Source organism: Anguilla anguilla, chromosome 1, assembly GCF_013347855.1.
Source record: "Anguilla anguilla isolate fAngAng1 chromosome 1, fAngAng1.pri, whole genome shotgun sequence".
NCBI classification, from domain to species: Eukaryota; Metazoa; Chordata; class Actinopteri; order Anguilliformes; family Anguillidae; genus Anguilla; species Anguilla anguilla.
The window spans coordinates 34822508-34838548 of record NC_049201.1 but is presented as its reverse complement, the minus strand read 5'-3'; the positions used below and the strand labels follow the sequence as shown (position 1 = coordinate 34838548).

Sequence of the window (16041 nt, the reverse complement as noted above, 5' to 3'; positions counted from 1 at the left end):
TTCTGCGGACCTGCCTGGCGGCCAATGAGGAACAGACCCACACCTATAAATAGCTAACATTGTCAGTTACACCCCGGTGACTTGGATTTGAATGTTAGTTCACTTCTGTAATACTCTTGTGACTTAGTGCTATTTTGACTTGTGTAATCGATCGTATTTCTGAAAAGACTTTGAGTTTGGATTTGCGTCTCTGGTTTGGTTGCTGGTTTTGTGTATATATACTGGGAGTGGGATTTAAGTAGGTGTTTGTTTTCTTCACTGTCACTGTTAGTTCACTTGTGTATATATATATAGATACGGGCGTGTACCACCCTTGTATGTTTTTTTGTTCAGTTTAGAATAGTCAGTGTAGTTAGTTAGGTTCGGAAGATTTTCGGGTTTCAGTTAGTTAGTTTCTTTCATTTCTAGAATTGTTAATAGCTTATATATTTCTGTTTTGGTTATCTTCTTTTGTTTGGTACCGCCCAGTGTTTCCCCTCCTGTTTGTTCACTGTATAGATAATTAATTGTGTAAATAAACTTTAATCTTTAATAATCAGTCATTTTGTTACTCCCCTGTACCCCTAGACCAACGGGGACGTAACACTAGTATAGCAGGGATGTTATGTCTCTCCATCACTCTAGACTGCTCCCAACTCATGTGCAGGAGCTTGTCTTCACAAAATACAGCTTGGGGAAGTTTGAGTAGGAGCATAATAGCTAAAGATGTATTCTACCCAGTGAAGTGTTTTTTGTTTCTTTGATTTATCCAAATATATGCAAATCAAACATACAGGTAAAGTGGGACTTCAACAAAGAGAGGAGAAAAAGTATTAACAAGCAAAAAACAACAAAACATATTAGCCTTACATTCTGTAGTTTTTTTATTTCATTAGGAGTTCATAACATATAGTAGTTCATTAATGAAGTTGAGGAACTATTTTTTCAATTATAAAAGCATTTTTTCTGTTATAATTGACTTGCAATATGTATCCCTCAGGTAGGGATAGTGGTAGGGTTCATGCAGTTTGCACTATGCAGTTTAGAGTAAGGATGAATAACTATGTTTTGCTTTATAAAAACATTTTGCCTATGTTTAAAACTTGATTTGATTGTTTGTTTACCTCAGTGTTATTAAAGCCTGTTATGGCTATATAACATGTAAGTCATCGTTTGTTAAATACAGCTTTTGAAAATCAAATGATCTGTTGTTAAACTGAATTATTATTGATGTCATAGTAAAACCATGACTTTAGTGCTTTACTATCTCAACAATAGCAGTGCCAGTGATTATAATGGTAAAAATCAGGTACTGGGATTTTATGTAGCTTCTGTGTTAAACTCCACCCACTTCCAGTTTCTATTCGAATACAAATACAAATGATTTTGTTAGTTGAACAAATACCGATACAAATACAAATGGTGGCATCTCCCTCGCCCCCTATTAGCTATACTACACATGAGCTAAAGAAACTGATCCTGGGATTAGTTTACTAACTTTATCTGTTGCTATCGTCCTGCAACAGCAACAAGTTAAACACGTGTAGTCTACGTACCTTCCTGCGACAGCAAGCCAGCACAGCTTCCAGCTCCAGAAATGACTGTCCAAAAGGATGGAAGAATCACAGGGTTTTTCTACAGACAGCACTATGGAGATCTAGATATGGTGCCCAAGTCAGAGTTCATCCATCCATCCATCCATTATCTATACCTGCTTATCTTGGGCAGGATCGCAGAGTGTGTTGGAGCCTATCCCAGCATGCATTGAGCGAGAGACAGGATTTCACCCTGGACAGGCCGCCAATCTATCGCAGGGCACACACACCATTCACTCACACAGTCATACCTGCGGGCAATTTAGAGTCACCAATTAGCCTGACCTGCATGAAACCAGAATACCTGGAGAAAACCCATGTGGGCATGGGGAGAACTCCACAAAGAAAGGCCCAAGCCAAGATTCGAACCCACCTTCTTGCTGTGAGGCGACAGTGCTACAAACCAGCACCAAACAGATGCTGTGCTCCCACAGTAAGACTGACACACATCCAGGCATTAATTTGCTTAGGCAACTTCTGTTTGTTCTTTGTTTTCTAAAAAGTATGTTACTGGTTGTAGGTAGTGTTGTGTTTAGATTATATCACATTGCTTATTAGTTGGCTACAGCCGTCCAGCCCACAGACCTAATATTAGTTTACAATCCCCCTTCCTTTTAACCAAGATCTGTGCATGCATCTCTCCTGCACTAATATCTACTCACTCAATATATGGTCACATATAATCAGAAAGCCAAGGAGATTAGCAAGACCTAGCCAATTTCAGTAACCCTTTGTACACGTCATTCCCCTGATTCCATGCTAAAAGCTGATTCATAATTCGCTCCAACAGAGGAGCTTTTGTTCTCTCAGCCACACACATGACTAGAGCCACACACACACAACACACTAGACTCCTTTTCATATTGTTTTATCCCTTTTTAGTATTTTAGTTTAGATGGTTGTTTGTTTGTTTCATAAATTCTATTTTATTGAACCTCACCCTTATTAGGATAAATTATTGAGTCTACCACCTCAAAGAACTTACACATGTTGTTACATCAGTGGTCAGTATTGTAATTTTTAATATTGGAGTTCGTATTCATGATTTAATAATGAATTTTATGACACTTATTAATTATGAGATTGATTGTAGTATATTTTGCACCATTTGATCACTGCATGAGGTAATCAAGTTCAACGTTATTGTCATGTGTATTAAAAATACAATGAAATACTTGTGCTCTGGCTGTCTCTGCCTTAACACAAGGGACACACGATAACAGTACATACAACAGCAAAGTGCAATGTGTGGTGCATATGGGAGCGTCAGCTGTTCAGCAACCTGACTGCCTGTGGAAAGAAACTGTTACTGAGACGGGAAATCAAATATAATCAAATCAGATAGAGTTGCCCAGACCAAGGAGTTTCAACACCAGTTTGGATGGGACAATTGTATTAAAAGCAGAGCTATAATCAATAAACAACATTCTGACATAGGTATTTTTCTTTTCCAGGTGTACTAAACCAGTATGCAGAGCAAGTGAGATAGCATCGTCTACAGATCTATTTGAACAGTAGGCAAACTGTAATGGGTCGAGGGTAGCAGGAATGTTACATTTTATATATTTATATCTCCTGCATTCCTTTGTGCCTACTTTTGAAGATTGTCAAAATGGATATGTTTTAATTATCTGTCCTCCATAATTGTCAGATTACAACACACAATTTGTAGAGGTTATTTGCCCGACACATGGCTCCTTAATGGACTGCACTGCATTATTGTCAGATTTCAAAACTGTCTAAAAAATCCATGCTTATTGCATGTGATAATTTTTGATAATCTTTCTGAATCAGATGTGTCCTGTATTGAGCCCCATTTCATTAAGAAATTAATCATTTCAGTGGTAAAATAATGTAGATGAAGTTTATGTACATTTATTTATTATTAACACAATGTAATATGTATTTATATATGTGTGACCCAGACTTACACTGTGTTGCTATTTCTCTGGCAGTGGAAGCAGTGATTTTGGTTAGATATTGCATTACTAATTGAGGTAATTACATTATTAATTAAGAGGTTTTTACCTTCCTTATAATGTAATACCACCAGATAGTGTAATATGTAAATAATGTAATATAAAACATTAACTGGAAAGGTTATTTGGTTATCCATTCAAGTTAATTCATTACCCAACAGGCTATTACATTGCCTCGTCTTATAACATTATCTGTTACAAAAAAAAACAAAACTCACAACTCAGCATTAGACAATATAAATATTACTTCCTTTCTCATACTGAAGGAGCTTCCTGCAAAGACCAGACCTCTACAGAATGGAATGACCTTTTGGTTGTGCATAGCAAAAGAACCAGCATTTTGTCCATTACACTTTCATTATCACATAAGAGGAAGAGAGATGTCCAAAATTTCACAATCAGGCAGTAAAAGCTGGAGAGGCACCTGGTGGAGGGGGAGTACAGGAGCAGGGACCATGCCTTAAGATTACGGCTCTTGCCTTCAAAGGACACACAGTGCCGTGTGGCAAAGAAAGTGCGCAGCAGGAGCAATCTTAGACAAGAACAAAAAGGTCTGCTCTCCTATGGAGCCAATTCAGTTCTCCTTATGAGACTGTTTAAGTTGGAGGGTTTTCTTCTGGGAGGCTCGCAGCCAGAAGAGCCTGGTTTCTGTATTAATTTCATCCCTTTACCTTTCCCAACCCGGAGACCTCTGACCTGCCTTACCTGTATAAATAGAAAGAACTAATTTACCAGCGAGAAAGAGCTGAGGGGCAAACATGTCCTGGGTAATGAAGTGTTCAGCTTGTGCATGATTAACCAGCTGGTGGGGGTGGGGCAGGAACCACAGGCCATGAAATAAGGGGGAAAATTGATTAGCAATTTTCATTTATACAGCTAAACAAAAGCCTTTTTGCATATCAGACTGGTAAGTTAGTGGCAATCTCGTGTCAACTTCAGTCAAAGGTTCCACAAAGGAGCAATGTACTACAAATGTATATGAAAGGGTCAATATTCCACGTCAAAGGCCCAGTTCAGAAAATTAACCTGAAAATATTTCGAAAGATGCATCTGAAAATGATGCTTACATATATAAAATAAACATTTCATGTAGCTTTAAGCATGGTTTGAATGTAATAATGCAATTACCCTTGGCCTAGCATGTGGGGGGAGGTCAAAGCTTTTTCAGAGTGTAATTTTGAAACCAAATGTGATGCTTCATACTTGATTTTTGCATTTTAAAGTCTCTATGTAATCAATGTTTCATATCATTCATTGCTTAGAATAGACAGCACAGTCTTCAGCTATCACTTGAACTGTGAACTTGTTATGGAAAATCAACCAGCAGTACTCTCTTTCAAAGAACAAAATTGTGGTATCATACATGAGTCGTATCACATAAATATCTAGTCTAGACACCAAACATAAGTGTTGAAATAATTGGATCACTTCAAATGAAATGTCATATTCAGACAAAAGCTTTTCGACTCATGGCCATTGCTTAAATAATGGTTCTTCCTTTGAAATTTAGTTGTGTATGCAAGTCCAGTCATGTTCCTTTAACAAGAGTTGCATTATTTTTCATAATAAAGTGTACGCGAAAATACCTAGTATGTATTAGTCTTATTTTAACTTGTTAGATCTGATGACTTGTCCAACATAGAAACCTTCAGTCATTTACCTGCCATTTAAACACCCCAAATAATGGCAGCATAAGGTTATTTTCTTATTTTGTCTGCTGTTTTGGTTAGCTTTGATAAACATGCCAGAAGGTGACAATTACTTTGTGCCACACAATGGAAACAAACTGTATTTTCATCTGTGGAGGTTTCTTGCACTTCATGCATAAGAACTTGAGTATAAAGACGATAAACTAGTCTGTGAAGTTATATAAATATACTCTGGAAACTGTCATGAGATTTCTCCCATAAATTCAATTCATGACTTCTAAGTGAAGTGAAGTAGCTGCTTATTTGTAACTGCAGAATTTTGGTGGATTTTGTACTTGTCCTTGAAGCCAAGGTTGTGTTTGCAGAATGAGAAAGGCAAAGATATGACTATCAAAGGCAATCAGATTGTTACAAGACATGATAAAACAAACTCAAATGCCACAAAAATAAAACATTTTGAACACTCACTAACTTGGTTTTCTGATCTCCCCAGTCACATTTTAGATCTAGTTTTGCTCATAATTTCAAAACTGGCATCTGACAACTGCTTAATACTGAGTTGATACTGTATACAGATTCTGCAGTTCTCACTCATTTGTTAATCAAATAACAATTTCCATTGTCTTTCAGATGTAGGCACTTTTTACGGACCTGATATAAAACCTGGAGCATTTTACTGATCTGTAAAAAAAGTAGGAAAATAAAATGGTGTGCTCTTTTATATATCACCACATGCCTTAGAAAGATGGGCTATTTTTTCATTAAATTTGCTACTAGGTCATCATAAAGGGAAAGTAGCAAGGTTATAATATTAGAATTGGCAGCATATTATGAACTTCCAAGATGAACTTGCATTTTTAATACAGAGAAATAATAATAAAAAATTTAAAAAAATTAACTGAGGCACTCTAAATGTTAGCACAACTCAGTAAGAGAGAATGAACAAATTAATACGTCCCACTAAGGAGCACACCATAAAGTGACAGGATGACACTGAAAAAACTTAGGGTTTTTACATCCCTCAAGGGACTGAAGTTACGGTCAATCTCTCTTGAAAGAAATATCCTCTATTAGGAGATAGCCACAAGGTAGGAATCCCTTCTGGCAAAAGGCCAGAATCTTTGGGGACCAAGAGAAGACCAAGAATGCTTGACTGGTTTTAGGCTTCCTGGTGTACCAACAATCTGTTTCAATGTTATATCCACAGACAGCGCTATGGATAAAAATTTAAAATGATAAAATTTTGCCAACACAGTTATGTGGGATTCGCTCATGCATCTAAATGCAACACAGAGGGCTCTATTTTCCAGGATCAATGTTGCACAGTGCGTGGGTACAGTGAATGGCACAGTGCACAGGCGCGCAGGACATGGCCATTGAATGTTGGTGTATTGTCGCGGCCAGAGTCAAGCAGTGCGCTGCTCAAAGCATGCGGCGCAGATAGAAAATGGGCAAGATTCATGCTGGATTCATGCATAGCCAATCAAATGACCTCTTTTAATTCCCTTTAGAAGTTGTGCGCTTTGTGCAGTGTGCACTGCTAATTCACAAAGACACTGCAATGGAAGACATGGATGAGGATATACAGTTGAAGTCGGAAGTTTACATACACTTAGGTTGAAGTCTTTAAAACTCATTTTTAACCACTCCACAGATTTCATGTTAGCAAACTATAGTGTTGGCAAGTCAGTTAGAACATCTACTTTGTGCATGACACAGGTAATTTTTCCAACAATTGTTCACAGACAGATTATTTCACTTTTAATTCACTATATAACAATTCCAGTGGGTCAGAAGTTTACATACACTAAGTTGACTGTGCCTTTAAACAGCTTGGAAAATTACAGAAAATGATGTCATGGCTTTAGAAACTTCTGATAGGCTAATTGACATTATTTGAGTCGATTGGAGGAGTACCTGTGGATGTATTTTAAGGTCTACCTTCAAACTCTGTGCCTGTTTACTTGACATAAATAAATCAAAATAAAATCAGCCTAGACCTCAGAAAGAAAACTGTGGACCTCCACAAGTCTGGTTCATCCTTGGGAGCAATTTCCAACGCCTGAAGGTACCACGTTCGTCTGTACAAACAATACGCAAGTATAAACACCATGGGACCACGCAGCCATCATACTGCTCAAGAAGGAGACGTGTTCTGTCTCCTAGAGATTAATGTGCTTTGGTGCGAAAAGTGCAAATAAGTCCCAGAACAACAGCAAAGGACCTTGTGAAGATGCTGGAGCGAACAGGTACAAAAGTATCTATCTATCTATATCCACAGTAAAACGAGTCCTATATCGACATAACCTGAAAGCTGGTCAGCAAGGAAGAAGCCACTACTCCAAAGAAGCCACTACTCCAAAACCGCCATGAAAAAGCCAAAAGTAAGATCTTTGCACATGGGGACAAAGATCTTACTTTTTGGAGAAATGTCCTCTGGTCTGATGAAACAAAAATTGAACTGTTTGGCCATAAAGACCATCGTTATGTTTGGAGGAAAAAGGGTGAGGCTTACAAGCCGAAGAACACCATCCCAACCGTGAAGCACGGGGGTCGCAGCATCATGTTGTGGGGGTGCTTTGCTGCAGGAGGGACTGGTGCACTTCATAAAATAGATGGCATCATGAGGAAGGAAAATGATGTGGATATATTCAAGCAACATCTCAAGACATCAGCCAGGAAGTTAAAGCTTGGTCACAAATGGCTCTTCCAAATGGACAATGACACAAAGCATATTTCCAAAGTTGTGGCAAAATGGCTTCAAGAAAACAAAGTCAAGGTATTGGAGTGGCCATCACAAAGTCCTGACCAGTCGAAAATTTGTGGGCAGAACTGAAAAAGCAACCTAGGAGGCCTACAAACCTGACTCAGTTACACCAGTTCTGTCAGGAGGAATGGGCCAAAATTCCAGAAACTTATTGTGAGAAGCTTGTGGAAGGCTACCCGAAACGTTTGACCCAAGTTAAACAATTTAAAGGCAATGCTACCAAATACTAACAGAGTGAATGTAAACTTCTGACCCACTGGGAATGTGATGAAAGAAATAAAAGCTGAAATAAATAATTCTCTCTATTATTATTCTGACATTTCACATTCTTAAAATAAAGTTGTGATCCTAACTGACCTAAGACAGGGAATTAAACATCAGGAATTGTGAAAAACTGAATTTAAATGGACTTGGCTAAGGTGTATGTAAACGTTCCACTTCAACTGTACTAAGCAGGTTTTTCTCCCAAGGTACAGAGTTGGTTTTAACTTTTTCAAAAATCGAGTCTAAAAGAATTTCATAAATATGAGAAATTTACTTCAATTTGTTAAAATTACATATTAATTAATATACATATTCGAAGGTGTAATGATTATTACTTGTTTACCACAAATGCTAATTATTTCTTCATTTTTGTTTTATACTGATATTACATTTATTACATATAACATTTACAGTGAGCACCACAACGTCTGGGACAAAGGCATAATTATTCTTGATTTAGTTCTGCACTCCATAATTTTAGATTTGTAATCAAAAATTCTTCCGTATCATTTCTTCTAAATGATATTTCAAATGGTTGATTTTGGTAATCCTAAGGTTTGGCCTCTGACTGTTTGTTTTTCATATTTTTCACCCTCATAATGTCTTTCCTCACTTTCATTGGCACAACTCTGGTCCTTATGCTGACAAATGCCAATAACAGTCTCCAAAGGCAATCAAAAAAGAATCAAGACTAGATACTGAAAGCTTCTGTGTACTTTCAGTAAAGAAGCAATTGAACACACCTGATTAATCAGAAACACCCATTAAGCCATTTGTCCTATTATGATGCCCTGACACCGAGCAGCTATGCATAAAAAGTGGTGTTATTTCTATATGTTGACACCAAAACGTGTTAAATACTATTTAATAAAAGCTGAGAGCACTTTAATCACATATGAATTGTTTGATTACAAATTTAACGTTATGCAGAGCAGAGCTAAATCAAGAAAAAAAATATGGCTTTGTCCCAAACATTATGGCACTCACTGTATTATGCCAAAATGGCATAATTTTTGCAAAATATTACATGAATTGTCAAAATCTGTTTATAAATGAAGTCCATAATTTGTTCTAGTACTGTAGCTATCATATTTACTACAGTCACTTTTTAAAATTAAAAGACCACTTAAGTTGCATTTATTGCCATTCTTCTCATAACAGACTGGTGTAAGATGCAGAACAAAATACAGCAGCTCAGGCACCATAGTGCAGTATAAGAACAGTCACAAACAACTAAAAACAAGGAATAAACTTAGGAATTAAAATTATAAAAAATACAACAATAAATGTAACACATTCTTTTTTTTTTCCTGCTTGTGGAATTTATATCAAATTGGTCAGCATATGATCCAGGGAAACCATTGATTGGCTTTTGAATAGGCTATGATCACAAAATTACCAGATGGTCCAGGTGAATCAAAATCCATGATGAACATACCACAAACACTCCATGCGCCAGCCAGAAAATAGAGCCCACAGTAATGGTAAACCAAATTCCAAGAAATTGTTAAAAAAATGTGCTAACCAGCAGCAAAGACGGCTGCCGTTTTGCAAGCCTTGCCTCCATACATCTGATTTTGGGAAGCCCCCATCTGTTTCTACAAAGTCTGACATAATTCAATCACTGACCAGCATCAAAAAAACTAAACGTAAAATAGGAAATTGCTGTCAGTGAACCCCCCCACCCCTGCTCCCCAAATCCTACTGGCCTCTGCTATATGAAGTGTCAATCTTTTTTTCCCTCCCATGCCTCCATGTACTAAACTCACTCCAAATTAGTGCATATGACCTTGGCCATAATACTTGCCTAAATAGACATACATTCCAATGAGTGAAAAACAAAAAGATGAGCTACAGGAAGCTTGCACCTCTAGAGAGCACTGCAGAGCAAACATCTAAGCAGCATACTGTACACAACTTCAAATTAAATTTTCTGCACGATTACACTCAGTAATTACTAGCTTTACTAAACCCACAACTAATGCCTTCCAATTAGTTAATCTGTAAGTATTGATCTGTCAACAATTTGAGAGAAAATGTAACATTTGGAGTGCTTTGAAATGTATATGAATAAGTTGCATTAAAGCACATAACAGGAAATATAACATTATGCTCCTACAATCTTACTACATCTTGACAATGTAGCAGCTGTGTGGAACCACGACACCTCATAAGACCCACAATTAATTTTTGTTGTCTGTATGGGACATGAGTCTCCGGTCTTAATCTCAAGAAAAATGGAGGCGATAGGGGGTGCAGGCAGGGCCGTCGTTTAGGGGTGAAAGGTGATGACAATTCTAGGGGCCCACAGCCCTTGGGGGGCCCACAAAAACCTCAGTAGCCTATTATGCAGGCCCCCCTTTCTATGGCTAAATTATTATGCATAGGCCTAACTAATACTTATTTACGGCGGCAGTGTTATTAACAAACATGTCTTTGCAGGCGCTGCATCAACATCTTCTAACTCGGTCCAGGATGTTTTAGCATTTTTGGCATTGAAAAAATCTGAGATGCGTTTTTGCGCCATGTTGTAGGCTACTTCATCCACTTAGCCAACTCGTGCGTCGTGACTGAAGTGTTTGCAATTGTAACAAAATTCCGTACTGACCCCGTCGTGAACCCTGTAGTAAGATCGCCATGCCTGTGATCACTAAAAACTAACAAACACATGTTTTTCAACATCTATTTTCTTCCCCAAAGCAAAATTATTTATTATATTGTTTTAATATATATTATATTACATTACAGGCATTTAGCAGACGCTCTTATCCAGAGCGACTTACACAACTTTTACATAGCATTTTTACATTGTATCCATTTATGTAGGACGGAGTGTAGCACAGTGGGTAAGGAACTAGACTTGTAACCGAAAGGTCGTAGGTTCGATTCCCGGGTAGGACACTGCTGTTGTACCTTTGAGCAAGGTACTTAACCAAAATTGCTTCAGTATATATCCAGCTGTATAAATGGATACAATGTAAAATGCTATGTAAAAAAAAAAGGTTGTGTAAGTCGCTCTGGATAAGAGCGTCTGCTAAATGCCTGTAATGTAATATACAGCTGGATATATACTGAAGCAATTTCGGTTAAGTACTTTGCTCAAGGGTACAACGGCAGTGTCCTACCCGGGAATCGAACCTGCGACCATTCGGTTACAAGCCCAGTTCCTTACCCACTGTGCTACACTCCGTCCGAGATATATATATATATATACTTAAAAAAATGACTAACACTTTTTCAGCACCCCCCTTCCCGCGTCCCTGGTAGCAGCAGGACACATTTTTCCATTTTTAAAAATGGAAAGTGTACTAAACTGCTATGTTAGCCTGTTGACATGAGTCTTGTTAACGTTAAGCAGGGGCTAATCTTACAGCTTGCCCTCCTCATACAATAATAAAGTGAAGCTGACTGCCTAGAGCAATGGCATTGATAAGCCAATTTAGATTTTTTTAAATGTTAATGCCAAGACTAGGTAGGTTAGTTCTTCATCGGTTGTTCCATAAAACTGTCAAGAACACAGAGGAACAAAAACATAAAGAAAAAATGATAATACATAGTCTAAGAAAAAAAGTTGTGTAAAATTGATCTTTGGCAATGAAAAGTCAATATTCTTTCAGGGGGCCCAAATTTCCTAGCAATGGCCCTGGGTGCAGGGTCGGGTGTTTGCCATTTTTTTCACAACTACACACATTTCATGTTACCATACATTTCTTGTGTTAAGTTAATTAGGGTATCTACTTTATTTCCGTAAGAGGTCATTTTTAAATAATAGCTAAGAGACAGATTTATTTCTGCTTTTATGAAATATATCAGATTTTCAGTGGGTCAATTTTACACACACTTTGTTAGCATTTGGTGGCATTGCCTTTTGATTGCTTAACTTGAATCAAACGCTTGGGGTAGCCTTCCACAAACTTCTCACAATACCTTGCTGGAATTTTGGCCCATTCCTCCTGACAGAACTGGTGTAACTCAATCAGGTTTGTGGGCCTCCTTGCTCGGATACGCTTTTTCAGTTCAGTCCTCAAATTTTCTATGGGATTCAGGTCAGGGCTTTGTGATGACCACTCCAATACTTTCACTTTGTTGTCTTGAAGCCATTTTGTTACAACTTTGGAGTTATAGTTAGGATCATTGTCCTACTGGAAGACTCAGTTGCGACCAGGTTTTAACTTTCTATCTGATGTCTAGGGTCTTCAGTGTTTCTAGATAATCCTCCTTCCTCATGATTCCATCTATTTTCTGAAGTGCTCCAGTCCCTTTTCCAGCAAAACACCCCCACAACATGATGATTTTTTTTTTTGTTCCGGTATTGGTATTGGACTTCCTTGCTCGACAGCCTTTCAGGCCATGGTGATGTAGGATTCTCTTAATGGTGGATGTAGATATTTTGGTACCTGATAGCTCCAACTCCTTCACCAGGTCCTTTGTTGTTGTCTTGGGGTTCAGTTGAACCTGTCGGACCATATTTCGTTCAGCCCTGGTAGTTAATTTTCTCCTCTGCCTGAACGATGCAGTGTCTGTGTGGTCCCAAGATTTTTATATTTGCATACAATTGTTTGTACAGATACCTTCAGTTGTTTAGAAATTGCTCCTAAGGAGGAATCGGACTTGTGGAGGTCCACTATTTTTTTAAATTTTATTTTCTGAGGTCTTGGCTGAGTTCCTTGGGTTTTACCATGATATCAAGGACAAAAAGGCAGTGGCTCAAAAGGCAGGCCCTTAAATACAACCACAGGTGCCAACTGACTCCCAGTTAATTCCTAAATATAACAATTAGCCAATCAGAAGCTTCTAAAAAGTCATTACATCAATTTCTTGAATCTTCCAGACTGTTTAAAGAGACAGTCAGCTTGGTGTATGTGAACCTTCTACCCACTGGAATTCTGATATAGTGAATTTAAGCTGAAATAAATGTGTCTCTAATCGATTGTTTTAAAATTACCTGTGATGTGAACAAAGTAGATGCCCTAATTGACTTGCCAAAAGAGATGTATGGTAACATGAAATGGTAACAGTTGTGAAAATCTGAGTTTGAATATCTTTAGTCTAGGTGTATGTAAAATTTTGGCCTCATCTGTACTATTGTTTGCATTCAGGTGGTCACCGGCAACTTGTAAATTTACCACCGATAAATTTATTTATGTCCACTTAAAGGGTACCATTTGCAAAAAGTTGCACACTCTGCAACCCTGCTGAATTTAAATATAAATGTAAATTTTAAATATAAACATGAAATGTGAAAGTACATGTTAAATGTAGAAGCTAAATGTTTGGAATATAAGCCAGGCCACCTATGTGTAAAGTCAGATTTTTTCCATGTAGTTTCAACCAAACCCATGCAAACACAATTGATGTGGCTGCCTCAAAATGACTACCCCAGGCAAATTTGCTGAAGCCATTGAGAAGTGTTTGCAGTTGGGGTAAGAGCTAGACCAAGTTATAAAATGAAACAAACTTTAACATTACATCTGTCCCTGGTATCATTTTTCATTTTAGTTTGGCAAAAAACTTCACATAATTTCTTGTAACCTCTATGACAGTGTCTATTGGCAGTTGAGCGATAGCCCAGTGATAGGCCTATATCAGTGGTCTCCAACCCTGGTCCTGGAGAGCTACAGGGTCTGCTGGTTGTTTCCACCTTAAAATCAGCACCCAGTTGAGACCCAAGACACTAGGTGAGTTGAGTTAACTGTGTAATCAACTGCTCTAATTGATTCATGAAGTGCAGAGTCACTATGAAAACCAGCAGACCCTGTAGCTCTCCAGGACCAGGGTTGGAGACCACTGGCCTATATGGATTGTTTGATTATGTTAAGATGATCATCATGTGAGAAATGTTACACAATCACTCAAAATTTCAATGTTATGCCAACCCGGCTATAATGCTGTAATGTCATGAAAATGTGTTTTTGTATATTATCAACAGTTTAACTTGCATTCTAGCTGTAGTGTTCACTAGCGAGTGAAAGCTGTTAGCTACCATTTTAACCTTTTGTTTCATACGCTGTACTTCTATGATACTTGGGAATAGGTACATACAGTCAGGTGACAAATTAAAGGAAAAACCTGAATAAATGAGTGAAGAAACATAATGAATGCAGATGCTTCCATAGAGGTGCAATGCATGATACAATTCAGAAATTAACATCCTATCATGCTCTGTGGCATGTATAAAAATGCTGAGTAGGCCCAATTGACCTCAATTTTGCATCAAGATGGCAAGAGGAAAAGATCTAAGTGACTTTGAATAAGGGTTCATTATTAGGGCATGGTTGGCAGGAGCTTCAGTCACAACAACTGCTCAGCTGGGTAATATTTCAACAAGAACATTGACTAAAGTGACATCTGCATTTACATCAATGGGAAAGACATCAGTAAATATGGTCAGAAATTGCGGTCAAAAGCACACATTCAATAACTGTGATACTTGTGCATTAGTGCGATATCTAAGGAAAAACAGAAGAGCAACTCTTCCTCAGGTGACTGAGAATGTCAATGCAGGAGATGTCTGTCAACAACTGCATAGAGAGGGATATTATAGTACAATTGCAATGCATAAGCCCCTCATTACAAAAATAAATGCACATTTGAGAGTTCAGTGGTGCAAAAACCATAGGCAGTGGTCTACCGAGATGTGGAAAAAAAGTGATATGGTCCAATGACTCATCCTTTACTATATTCTCAAAAAGTAGGCGAGTGTATGTGTGCCGTACCCAAAGAGAATGGTACAGGCCTGAATGCTTGACCCCTGCAGTGAGGGGGACCGGTGAATCTGTTATGCTGTGGGGGGCATTTTCCTGGCATGGATGGGCCCACTTATTCCCTTAGAGGGAAGGGTCACTGAAATCAATATAAAGTTGTTATAAGTGATCACCTTCATCCTATGATGAAACGTTTATATCCTGGTGGTCTCTTCCAGGATGACAGTGTGCCGATCCACAGGGCACGAGGGGTCACTGAATGGTTTGATGAGTATGAAACCAATGTGAATCATATGCTATGGCCTTCACAATCACCAGATCTCAACCCAATTGAACGCTGATGGGAGATTTTGGACTGCTGTAATAGACAGCATTCTCCACCACTGTAGGGCAGTTCACAGAAGTCTGCCTCTTATCACACTCTCAAAGTAAAACAGACTGTTTACTGTGCTGACAGGGAGTCAGAAATTGTGATGAAGAGACAGTGCTCAGTTGCAAAACATCTGATTGGATCAGCAGTATGTGATCTGTAGGTTCTCCATAATACAATGTAATAATGTTTTATTTGTCGGAAAACTGATGTTATGAGGAACAAGTTGGTGTATTTGGTGGTGGAGTGCTGACTAAAGATCTTGATACCTATGGGTCAGCACCCCACCAGATACAAAGGTTAACCTAGTGTGATATGCGTACAGAGGTAGTGCAAGCAGGATCATTGATCTATACTGTTCTGCTATGATTGTGTCTTTATTTGATGACTTGGAGTTTTGCTTTGATCATTTGTATATAAGGGAAAACATGCAGTGGTGCAGGGAGACTAGTCAACACAGTCTCCAACACATCACGTGTATAACTATTTTACCACTCACAATATGCACCATTGTATATTGTCATTATTACTGAACACACTGAGCAATAAACTGCATTCATTTTAACCTGACATTCCTCTTTGACTCTTAGCATTGCGCACCTAGCAGTTTTACGGTCCTAACATACACATAGAACTCAGGATATCTGCACCCCGTAGTAATTCGCTTATACACTAGTGTCATAGCAGGATATACAATTGTATACATGCAGGCTACACAAGCCAGTGACATGTCT

At 38.2% G+C, this 16041-nt stretch overlaps 1 long non-coding RNA gene across 1 annotated transcript in view; it reads right to left on the bottom strand.

Annotated features, from left to right (window-relative positions):
- Positions 1-275: 275 nt before the first annotated feature.
- LOC118207911 overlaps positions 276-16041 on the bottom strand; it is a 29735-nt gene continuing 13969 nt past the window's right edge. Inside the window, exon 3 of the long non-coding RNA XR_004761481.1 lies at positions 276-1580. This is a non-coding gene — a long non-coding RNA (uncharacterized LOC118207911). The remainder of the gene's footprint in view (positions 1581-16041) is intronic.